Genomic DNA, 11,080 nt, shown 5'->3' with positions numbered 1-11,080 from the left:
TTGTGGTCATCTGAAATCAATTTAGCGAGTTGACCGATTTGATTCTGGAGTCCATGTATTGACTCTTGCTAATTTTTAAGTGCTACTTCAATGTTTTGAAAGTGGGTTTCTGACACCGAGATAAAATTCATCAACATCTCCTCGAGATTCGACTTCTTCTCTTGCTGGTAAGGTTGTTGTTGGAAGCCTGGAGGGGGTTGTGCTCTCTGATTTCCTTGCCTACTCTAAGAGAAATTGGGATAGTTCCTCCAACCTACATTATAGGTGTTACTGTAAGGATTATTTTAAGGTCTAGAATTATTACCTATACAGTTGATTTGTTCGTTCTCTATGCTAAGACTGTAGGGTAAATATTTTGGATTGTTCATTCCTCCTCCATTCATATCACACTGCATCATCGAATGTAACTTTGTAGGACCATATAAACCATCAATTTTTTTCATTTAAAAGTTCTACCTGATTCGATAACATGGTGACCGCATCTAAGTTGAAAACACCGGCTGCTTTCATCGGCTTTGTCCTCATGACTTGCCACTAATAATTATTCAGTGCTATCTCCTTTATAAACTCATAAGCTGCTTCGAGTGTTTTATTGCTAAGTGTACCACCAGCTGCTGCATCGACTAACTGTCTCGTTAAGGGATTCAAACCTTTGTAAAAGGTTTGAACCTGTAACCATAGAGGTAACCCATAGTGAGAGCACCATCTCAATAAGTCCTTATACCCCTCTCATGCATCATATAGGGTTTTTAAGTTGATCTACACGAAGAAAGAGATATCATTCCTCAACTTAGATGTTTTAGCCGGTGGGAAGCACTTTAGCAGGAATTTCTCAATCATTTGATCCCATGTAGTGATAGAACCTCGTGGTTGGTAAAGAATTCAACCACTATTTAGCTTTGTTCCTTAACGAGAAAGGGAATAATTGTAGGCAAATGGCATCTTCAAAAACACCGTTTATCTTGAAAGTGTCACTGACTTCCAAAAAATTAGCCAAATGAGTATTTGGATCTTCGTCTTGCAAACCATCAAAATGAAGAAATTGTTGTACCATCTGAATAGTGTTCTGATTCAGTTCAAAATTATTTGCAACAATAGTGGGTCTCATAATACTAGATTCAACCCCAGTTAGAGTCGGCTTGGCATAATCGTGTATAGTACGAGGAGCAGGATTTGGATTTACAGGATTCATAGCAACTACAGGAGGTAACTGATAATTCTAATTATCACCCATCTCCTTAGTAATAATAACGTCATCTTGCTCGTCTACTATACTCTGTCAACTCAGCCTTGCTTCTCTACGATTTCTACGAGCTATACTTTCAATTTCACTGTCAAATAGTAATGGTCCCGATTGGTTTCTTCTAGTCATAAACTAAATGAACTTGCTAGAAGCAAATAAAACAAAAATTAGAAAACAAAAATTAAACTAAAAACAAAAATAAAATGCAATAAAAATAAATGGATAAATTAATAAAAATCAAGTGTTCCTAATATTTTAGTCCCCTACAATGGCGCAAAAAACTTCATGGTCATTAAACTAACTATAATTATGACAAAGGCAAGCGCACCTATCGAACAATAGTATAGCTATGGTGGGTAGGGAATATCGTATCCACGAGGACTAAAAGTACTAGTAATTATCGTTTTTCTATTATTTAGCCGATAAATTGAGATGATTGTTTTTAATCTAAATTTACTAATCTAATTTAACTAAGAACGAACAGAAAATTAAATAGAAAATAATCAAACATAACCAAAGAGAAAGACAATATCAAGGAAAGAATCCACCTAGACTTCTCCTATTATTCTAAATCTGAATTAAATGATTTATTCACTTGTGTCTTGATCTGTAGAAATCCCTAAATTATGTTAATATCTCTTTCGAGAGTAAGAACAATTGACTCTAGGTTGATTAACTGAAATCTCTTTCTAATTAAAACCCCTATTTTTGCATTAACTCGATCTATGGATTCCCCTATTAGATTTGACTCTAATCTGGTAGATTTATGTTGTCCTATTTCTAGGATTGCATACAACTCCATTCAATTATGCTAGATTTACTCTTAAATAGGGACTTTTGCTCTACTGAAATAAGAACATTAAACATGAATTAATATCCTGATAATATTAAAACACGAATTAAGCATACATAATTAAGAACAAGAATCAAGTATTTATCATGTAATTCAGAAATCAAATAATAGGATTCATCATAAGTTTCATTTTCCATAGGTATCTAGGGAATTTAGTTCATAATCTAAAATAAAAACATCTCAAAGTTAGAAAAACTAAAAGACATAAAGAAATTCAACAAAACTTCAAAAGAAGTTAAAAAGGAAATCTTCAATCTTGAAGGAGATCCGCTTCTGAGTTAGCTCTGATGGTGTCCTTCAAGTAATTACTTCAATCTTCTTTGAATGCTCCCTTAGGTCTTCTTCTAATTGGTATTTATAAACTTTAGAATGCTCAGAAAGCTTAAAAATTGGGTTTTTTCGCGTATTTGGGAAGCAAGATACGATATCGACACAAGTTATTACATAAGTGTATGGCTAGACCATATGGAAATGCCCAAGCCGTGTGGATCCTGGAAACAACTCTATTCATCTGATTTTGGCTCGTTTTTCATTCCTTTCACTCCCAAATGCTCTCTAAGTATAGAAACATGAATTTAAAGGATTAGGAGCATCAAATTCACTAATTTACATCATTAATCATCCAAAAAATGCATTAAGAATGGGATTAAAATATGTTACTTTTACATCTTATCACACATCTATAACATTTTATTGTTTTATCTTTTTTTTTGTTTCTTTTCTTTTCAGTATTTTCTATATTTAGGTTTTTTTTATAATATTCTGAAATACTCTTTCTCTTATTTTTTGGTTTTACAGGGCAACATGTTTTTGAAGAAGAAGGTTCATTCCTAATGTCAAATTACTGGCAGAATGATTCTAATTCCTTTCTACATTAATATCTTTCGTTCTTAAGTTATTTTTTTAATTTTAAATCTTGACAAATTTTTAATCCTTCTTTTTGTGTGAAACCAATTAATTCACCATATGTAAGTTTTTCATAAAGAATAATACAAGTTTTTCGTACGGAACCTCTGTAATTTTCTCTTATTTAATTTCTAACTTTTCCTCCTAGTTAAGTAGGAAGTCCTGCTAGAAATTTTTCTTTCCAAAATGGTTGTTGGTTATCAGATCTTTGCATAAATCTAGTAAAAAAGACATCTTTATGTCATTTAAAATAGGTTAATTTTTTGCACTTTAAATTTGATAATAATTCTGAATTTCTATCTTTAAGATAAGAAGGATCTCCTATAAAGTGTTTAGAGATTGAGAAAATTAAAGTTGCTACTGCATTTTGGATTTTTCTTCCTTGTTCATCCAAAATAATTCTTCCTTCATCATCTTTTTTTATTGCTTTCAAGATTTCTTCTTGTTAGGTCTTAGTGAGTGCATAGTCCCACTATCCTTGTAATTGACCAGTAAATCCAGCAACTAAAATATTGACTATAGCATGATCACTGATTAATCCATTTTGGTTTTGGGTTTTATAAACATTTAATACCATTGTCATCTGTTGTAATAATCTAAGAATATTAAATTCAGACATTCCGTCTATATTCCATTCATAAATTGTATTAGCATTGTATTTATTTTGGAAAATGAGTTTTTCTTCTATATTAAGATTAGGTGCAGTGATTTTTGGATAATATAATCTTTTTGGTTCTTTCCAAGCCATTTTGTTAATTTGTTGTTCAGCTGACTGTTCAAAGTTAGATTGGGAAGATTGGTGTAATTTATTTACTGAATGTTGGGCTTGCATTAGAGTGTTAGGTGCAATTAATTCAAACTTGTAACTTTCCAAAGCATCAAGTCTATTTTGAATTTCTGTTAAGAAATCATTTTTGGATTTTTGGAAAGGTTTTGGAATTTCATAAGTATAAATATTGGTTCTTTAGAACTTTTTTCTCTTACCTCTTTTACTGGTTCTTTCTTAATCGGTTGATTTTCTACCAAATTCTCAATATAATCTAATTGTTTTCCTATTGTATAAAAACCAATATTTGTATAGTTGTTTTGTTCTACTATCATTTTAATATCTTTTGATGAGATTTGTTCTCCTGCATCAGGAGCTCTCATTCTTAAAGGATTTGCTTTTACTCTAGTATATTTGTGAAGATATTGAACCTTCATTAAAATGGGATGTTGAGATTCAACTTCTCTTTTATTAGTTTGTCATCTAGTATTATGTTTTATTGTATTAACAGATTCTGAATAATATTTTTCAAACCATTTAAAGAATTTTGTATAAAATTTATGGATATTCATAACTTCATAATATTCTTGAAGAATGCTTTCTTTTTTATCATTATAATTTTTAAAGTAATCTTCTATTTTTTGCTTATTTTTGTTGGAATAGAAGTGTTTTCTACACCATTCCTTATTTATCTCAAAAGATTTTTCTAGAACAAATATTTTTGAATTTTCTCATTGTCTTGCATTATTAGTCATTGATGAATATGTTGGTGACATATTAGGTGAATTTTGGGGACTCTCTTCCTGTCAGGCATAGATAGGTTGAGCTATATTTGAGGAATTATCTATTCCTTGTAAATTGGTTCTAAATGTTGTTGGGATAGAAGAGACAGAGACTCTACTTGTCCTAAAATCTGTCGTTTGTGTTTCTGGATTTGACTCTTCTTCTAAATTTAACCTCCTAAAAGTTGTGCTGGTACTTCCTATTTCAAAAGAATGTCTTAGAGGCATTTTTCGTGGCCTGTTGAATATTAATTCAACTCTGTCATCTTGGTGTTGGGAAATTTCACTTAATTAAGTGTTTCTTATTGGAGTTGATGTCACGGGGCTTGTAGCACCTTTAAGTTTCCACCTATCAAGAAGGTTGGTTTCATGCCATTGTATTGTTCCTGGGATTATGGTATGAGATCTTGAGGTATCTATTTCTATTAAGAGGGTTTCTTCTTTTGGGCTTTGAAGTAAAGCCTTGGTATTAACTACAGAATATATAGCTTTGAAGTGGAGTCTATAGACTAAAGTTAGTACCTCCGAACCAATAAGCATTTTGTAGTTATGGGTATGAATTTGGAGGGTTCAAGATTATAAAATATTTTTGTTAGTTAAAGAAACCATAAAATGGATAACAATTAAAATATGTTAGGCCAGTACATAAGCTTGTTTCTATAGTTCCTAATAATGAGTCATTACACATGATGTGTCTTTAGTCTCTTAAGACAATTAAAATTGAGGTATTTTTAGTGGCTTCAACACTAAGAGGTTTGACACCAACTTGGACTAATCCAAAATGGACATATTTGTATTTTTTTTTCTTTGAGTTTATTAATGAAAACTTTATCTAGTAATTGGATTGTTTCATATTTTTTTTGAATAGGTAAACTCATTTCTTTTGTTTTTATAACGTAATTGCAAAAAGCATTTAAATTTTCAAAAATTATTTTCTTGTAAACTTGATTTGTTGGAACTGTTGGAAGAGTCCAATTATCAAATCTTTGGGGAACATTTTCATAATATTCTTCTTATTCATTAATAGTGTTGTTTGAGGTTTAGTCTGACTTTTGGGATTGATTGGAAACAAAGCTTGTAGAAGAATTGGTTCTTCTATGGAAGGGAAACATTCTTTGTTTTCTTATTTCCTACAAGGAGGTTCTACTATCAAGATTTTTGAATTATTATAGTTGCCTATAGGGATACTTTGTCCTTGACATGCCTAACTCATGGCTAATTGGACTGTGTATCAATACTCAGCAAAATAATAATACATTAACGGAGACAGTTAAATCAGAACTCGAAAATATTAAAAACAAATTGAATATTTTCAAAACTTAAAAAAACCTGCTCCTCCTTGGCTCTGATACTGGATTGTCCCGGGGATTTGAGGATGGAATTTGAAATGTGATAATCGTAATCGTAATTTGTAAAAATATAACCTTTTTTGAAAATTTAGTTAGATGTCTATTTCAATAGTCGTTGCAGCACGAGCAAAAGTGCGTCCACGTCAGTGCGCTTTGCATGACATAAAGAAAAAAATGTTAACGTGGAAGCATTTTTCTGAGTTATCCCTTGAAAATGTGCCCATGCCAGTGCATTTTTAAGTTTTCAGTCTATACCCGTAATTATTTTTAGAAACGACCAATTTTCGTAAATAATTTCAGAAATGGGTCTTTATTGGTACATAACTCATATTTTAGCTTCTGCTTTTAAGCAATGGTGATAGGATAAGATTTTAATATTTTTAATAATATTCACAAAATTTAATTTATTTTAAAAATATATTATAGAAAAAAGGAAAAGTGAAAGAAGTTTTAAAAAAATAGCCAGAAAAGGAAAAAAGTAAGCAGCCAAAAGTCGCTTCTTGATAAGAAAAATTATCTTCAAATTATCTTAAAATTTATGTATGTGATTAAAACTAAAATTTTAAATCATCGTATTAATAACTTACGTTATTGGGGCCTTTCAACATCAATGCTTTCCAAAAAAGCCTCATCGATTGATAAAATTGTAAGACCATTCAACTGTTCCTATGACATTGACAAACTCAAGTAAGTTTTGATTAACTTTAGTTTTGAAAAGCTTCTTTCAGATGATGCCACAGCCACAAGGACCATTAAAAAATTCTATAAGCAATTGAAACACTCGGATAGCAATCTACAGATTTGACAAACTTAAGAATTTCAGTGGTTGACATTAATTCATTCGGTAAAGTAAATTGCAACACTTTCAATTCAGAGAAAATATTATTTAAATCAACATATGATGATGAATCATGAGAAAAGGTAGAGTGAGAAGTGGCACAACATTCTCTCAATTCCTTTTCATCCAATTACTTTAACTTGTTTGAATCAAATAAAAACCTAAAAACACTTTCAAATGTTTTTAGTTGTTCAAATCTGCTCTTCAAAGAAGTAATTGTCATGTCTACAATAACTAAAAAATAATCAACTCTAAATAATTCATCAGTCGACTGAATTTCTTCATCCTCTTAGTTATTCTTATAAAAAAAATTTATAATAACACGACGCTTTGTTGGAAGGGTAGACTCTACATCCATATCAAGTGTAATACTTTTAGCAATATTCATACTAGAAGTAAAGCATTCATCTCTATACTTTTCAAAATATGATAATACACCTTCTAATTGTTTTATGGTGGAGTCAATGCACATAGACTTAGATTCCAATTTCTTACTCATCATATTTATAGCAAATAAAACTTCATACCAAATTACCATATCAAGCAAAAACTCAAAACTTCCAAGTGCATTGACGAAACTCTCCACTTCACTCTTTGACTTTGCATCATCACGAGATTCATATAATTTTGAAAAAGCCAATCTTATTTAGGGAGCTTGAAATTTAATAGCTTTAACACTTTTAATTTGACTCTCCAAACGAGTATTATACAAAAATTTCAAAGTTTATTTAAGGACATTGTCAAGCAAAATTTTCCATCTTTTTGTAGAACCTAAAAATAATGAATATATGCGTTGAACAACTCCAAAAAAATTAAACAGCTCTAATACAAGAATGTGCCATATCACTAAGAGTAAGATTCAAACTATAACAAGCACAAGGCATAAATAATGCTCTAGTGTTTGTTTCAAGAAATCGCTTTTGAACACCTTGGTGCTTCTATTTCATATCGAAACCATTATCATAACCCTGACCCATTACATCATCAACATTAAAATGAAGAGACTTCAAAAAGTCTCAATCTAGATTTATCATCCACCTTCAAAAACTCTAAAGGGTAATCCTCAATTTTTATTTTATTAGTTAACATATTCACATATCGTACTATTAGATTCATTTGTTCTTGATGACTAATCAGAGGTACAATCAAGAATTATTGAAAAACATTTCACCTATTTGATGGTATTAATTATAGAGCTTTTAATACTACTGGCCAAAAGGGAAATCAACTCATTTTGAATTTTATGCCCAAGATAATGATAATGAATTTCATGGTTTTAAATGCGTCTGACATGATTTTGCATTATCACATCGTATTTCGTAATAATTTCAATCAATCCCAGGAAATTACTATTGTTATCTTGATAGAGTTTTTCATTGGATCCTCAAAAAGCCAAATTATGAGTAGCAAGACATTTTATAGCTGAAAATATTATGAGTAAAACTTGCCTACATCACTCTTTCTATTTCATAATATGTTCTTACAAGCTTTTATCAATTGTTTCATTTTTTTATCCAACCTTTCCAAGTATTCATATGCTTAACATTGTTTTCATGTTGTTTGAGTCTCTCACTAATATGCCTCCAATCACTTAAACCCTCATTTGCTAACAAACTTTTGTTACTAATAGATTTGAACAACTTACAACAAAAACAAAACACTTTGGCAACATGTTAGGGAATAATCCAACCATTTTCTATCGCTAATCTCACAATTGTTCAACTTTCTAGAAAAATAAGCATATGAAAACTTCCTATTATTATTATCGAGAGGAAAATCAAGATTCATTTCTCTTAATATAGACCCCTTTTCAACAAAAACATTCATTGTTTTATTATCAAGATTAGCCCAATTTCTAGGATCATAAATATCTAAAGAAGAAATTGTTTGTTCTTCATTAAGACCAAGGTTGCCAATATTGGATACATTTGGCACATCATTAGGGCTCATTTGGATCATTAATTTCATCATTTTCAGTGGCATCATTATGTAAACTTTCATTTAATTGATCCAAATTTTCATTAGAAACTACTTTTTTAAAAACAAATTTATCAATAGCACATTGCTATGATTTTTTTAAAATCTTTAGCATGTTTTCTCTTTTTCCTTTTTTCATTTCCAGATAAATGCTTTTTAGGTAAGATTGTATATAAAAGATAGATCAGATACTTAAGTAACACAAGAAAATAAAATAATAGCACCTGGTAAAAGAATTCCAAGTTGAATATTTGTTTTCGTATTTGTTAATTCCAAAAGTCAAATCAAGTCACTGAAATTCTGTAAATATAATTATAATAATCAATTACAAATACACATGGTAATTAACAATATCCAATTATTTGTGAGGGAAATGCAACTAAAAAATTAAATGAGTAACCAAAACAAATAAATTTTCAATCGCATAAAGTCATAAAGAAAAGGTATGTAGTAATATATTGTACTATGGTTCATTAAAAAAGGAATTAGGGGGTGAAGCTAAATATAAGGCTGGCTTAATAACTTTATTAGTTATGTAAAACCCTAAACCCGACCTAGACATTATGGTTAAATCTCGAAAATTACATTAGCGACATGCGAAATCATTTGTTATTTTGAAAAAAAATAGAGGTTTGAGTTTGAAATCGTAAAATTTCTAAGATTGACTAATTTTATTTCTTGAAAAATATTTAGTAAAATATATTTATTTTTAAAATAAAAGCTTCATTTAATTGTAATGTTGTTTGAAAACATCTAAATATGAAGGATCTTATATTATAATTATAAAATAATTATCTTATAAAGAAGCCCACAATGATTTTCATAAATCTATTCATAAAATTCACAAATTATTATTTTGTTTAAAATTTTGAGAAAAATAATTAATTTAGAAGAATGACATTATTTAAAATACTTAAAACCCCATAATTTTTTGCATGCATGCATGATAGTTTTAAAGTCATAAAAATATAAATCACAACCAAAATAAAGGTAAAGCCCAAAGTCCAAAGTCCAAAGTCTAAAAGACCACAAAAACACAACCAAAATCAAAATAGTTAAAAATCCAATAAGTATTCATGATGTAAAATTTTCCGAGAGGCTCCACCAAGTGCTGATCCAAGTCCTATGTTTAAGTGTTACCTGAAAGGTTGAAACACTAATAGGGTGAGCTTTTTAAGCCCAGTGTGAGATTAACACAAACTCGTTCACAACATAAAACATATACGATACAATGTGATAAAATCACGTATGTCAATATTTCATAAGCATATCATGAATGATCATGTTAATGCATAATTTGTAAAACAATGCAAATTTTAGGAAAATGGTCCTACCAATCTCCGCTACACACCATAATCAAGTTTACCCAGAACTCGTCCAACCAACACATCAAATTGTGAACAGTGTCACAATAATGCAGATAAACTGCCATATAAACAAAATCATGGACAAGCCACCAAAGTCATAGATAAACTATAATATAATCAGAATTGTGAACAGTGTCACATTAATGCAGATAAAGTGACATATACTTCCACCTTTCACATATCCCACCCTATGCATGTGATATGGCTAAAACACTCGAAATCATATAGGCATGTTTAGCATGCAAATCATACGTACTCAAGGTACCAAATTTTCACATCTTATCTTTATACGAATATCACATATGCCGTATAATCACATAACATGAGAATAAGATGTACATATTTTTCATATTATTAGCAAACATCAATATCACACAACATGTTTTTCATAAGTATACGGTTTAAGAAAAACACTTACTTGATAAAAATTCATAAAGATGACTTAACTCACTTTATGGATACATATAGTATCCCCATCAAACCACATTATTTAAATAGCAACATTTTTATCAATATAATAATAGTCTTAATTTATTTAATGTTAAAACCCACACTTGAACATAGATCTGATGTGCAATAAATCTCTCAAAACCTCTACACATGGATCTACAATTAGATTACCTAATTGAGCAGCAAATGATGATCTTGAGTTAGGACTATCGTCTTAAGAGTTAATACGATAAATTTATTATTGATTATTAATTATTATTAACACTTACCCTTAAAAGATATCTCAAATTAGTGATTTAATCCCAACGATTAACGGTCTCTTGGGTTGATGTCAATTGGCCCTTCTACATATAAGATATATGATATATTAATCATTGAGAAAATAAATCACTTAGGTCCCCCCTAAAGTAAATGGCCAAGGGAGAAACAATAAGGGAGGAGTGATTCTCATTCAATCCTTATACTTACTTTATTTCAATCAAAAAAGAGAGTAGGTGGATCATCTTGATTTTCATCCAGGAAAACTGAACGATCTAAAGAGGGGCCTAA

At 30.1% G+C, this 11,080-nt stretch overlaps 1 non-coding gene across 1 annotated transcript; it reads left to right on the top strand.

Moving 5' to 3' along the window:
- The first annotated feature begins 685 nt into the window (after positions 1 to 685).
- Positions 686 to 792, top strand: LOC128292076 (small nucleolar RNA R71). The gene has a single exon (XR_008282061.1). It is a non-coding gene; the product is annotated as a small nucleolar RNA R71 (small nucleolar RNA).
- Positions 793 to 11,080: the final 10,288 nt, after the last annotated feature.

The sequence above is a fragment of the Gossypium arboreum genome, chromosome 4, assembly GCF_025698485.1.
Source record: "Gossypium arboreum isolate Shixiya-1 chromosome 4, ASM2569848v2, whole genome shotgun sequence".
Taxonomy (NCBI): Eukaryota; Viridiplantae; Streptophyta; class Magnoliopsida; order Malvales; family Malvaceae; genus Gossypium; species Gossypium arboreum.
This window is presented reverse-complemented; position numbering and strand designations above follow the sequence as displayed.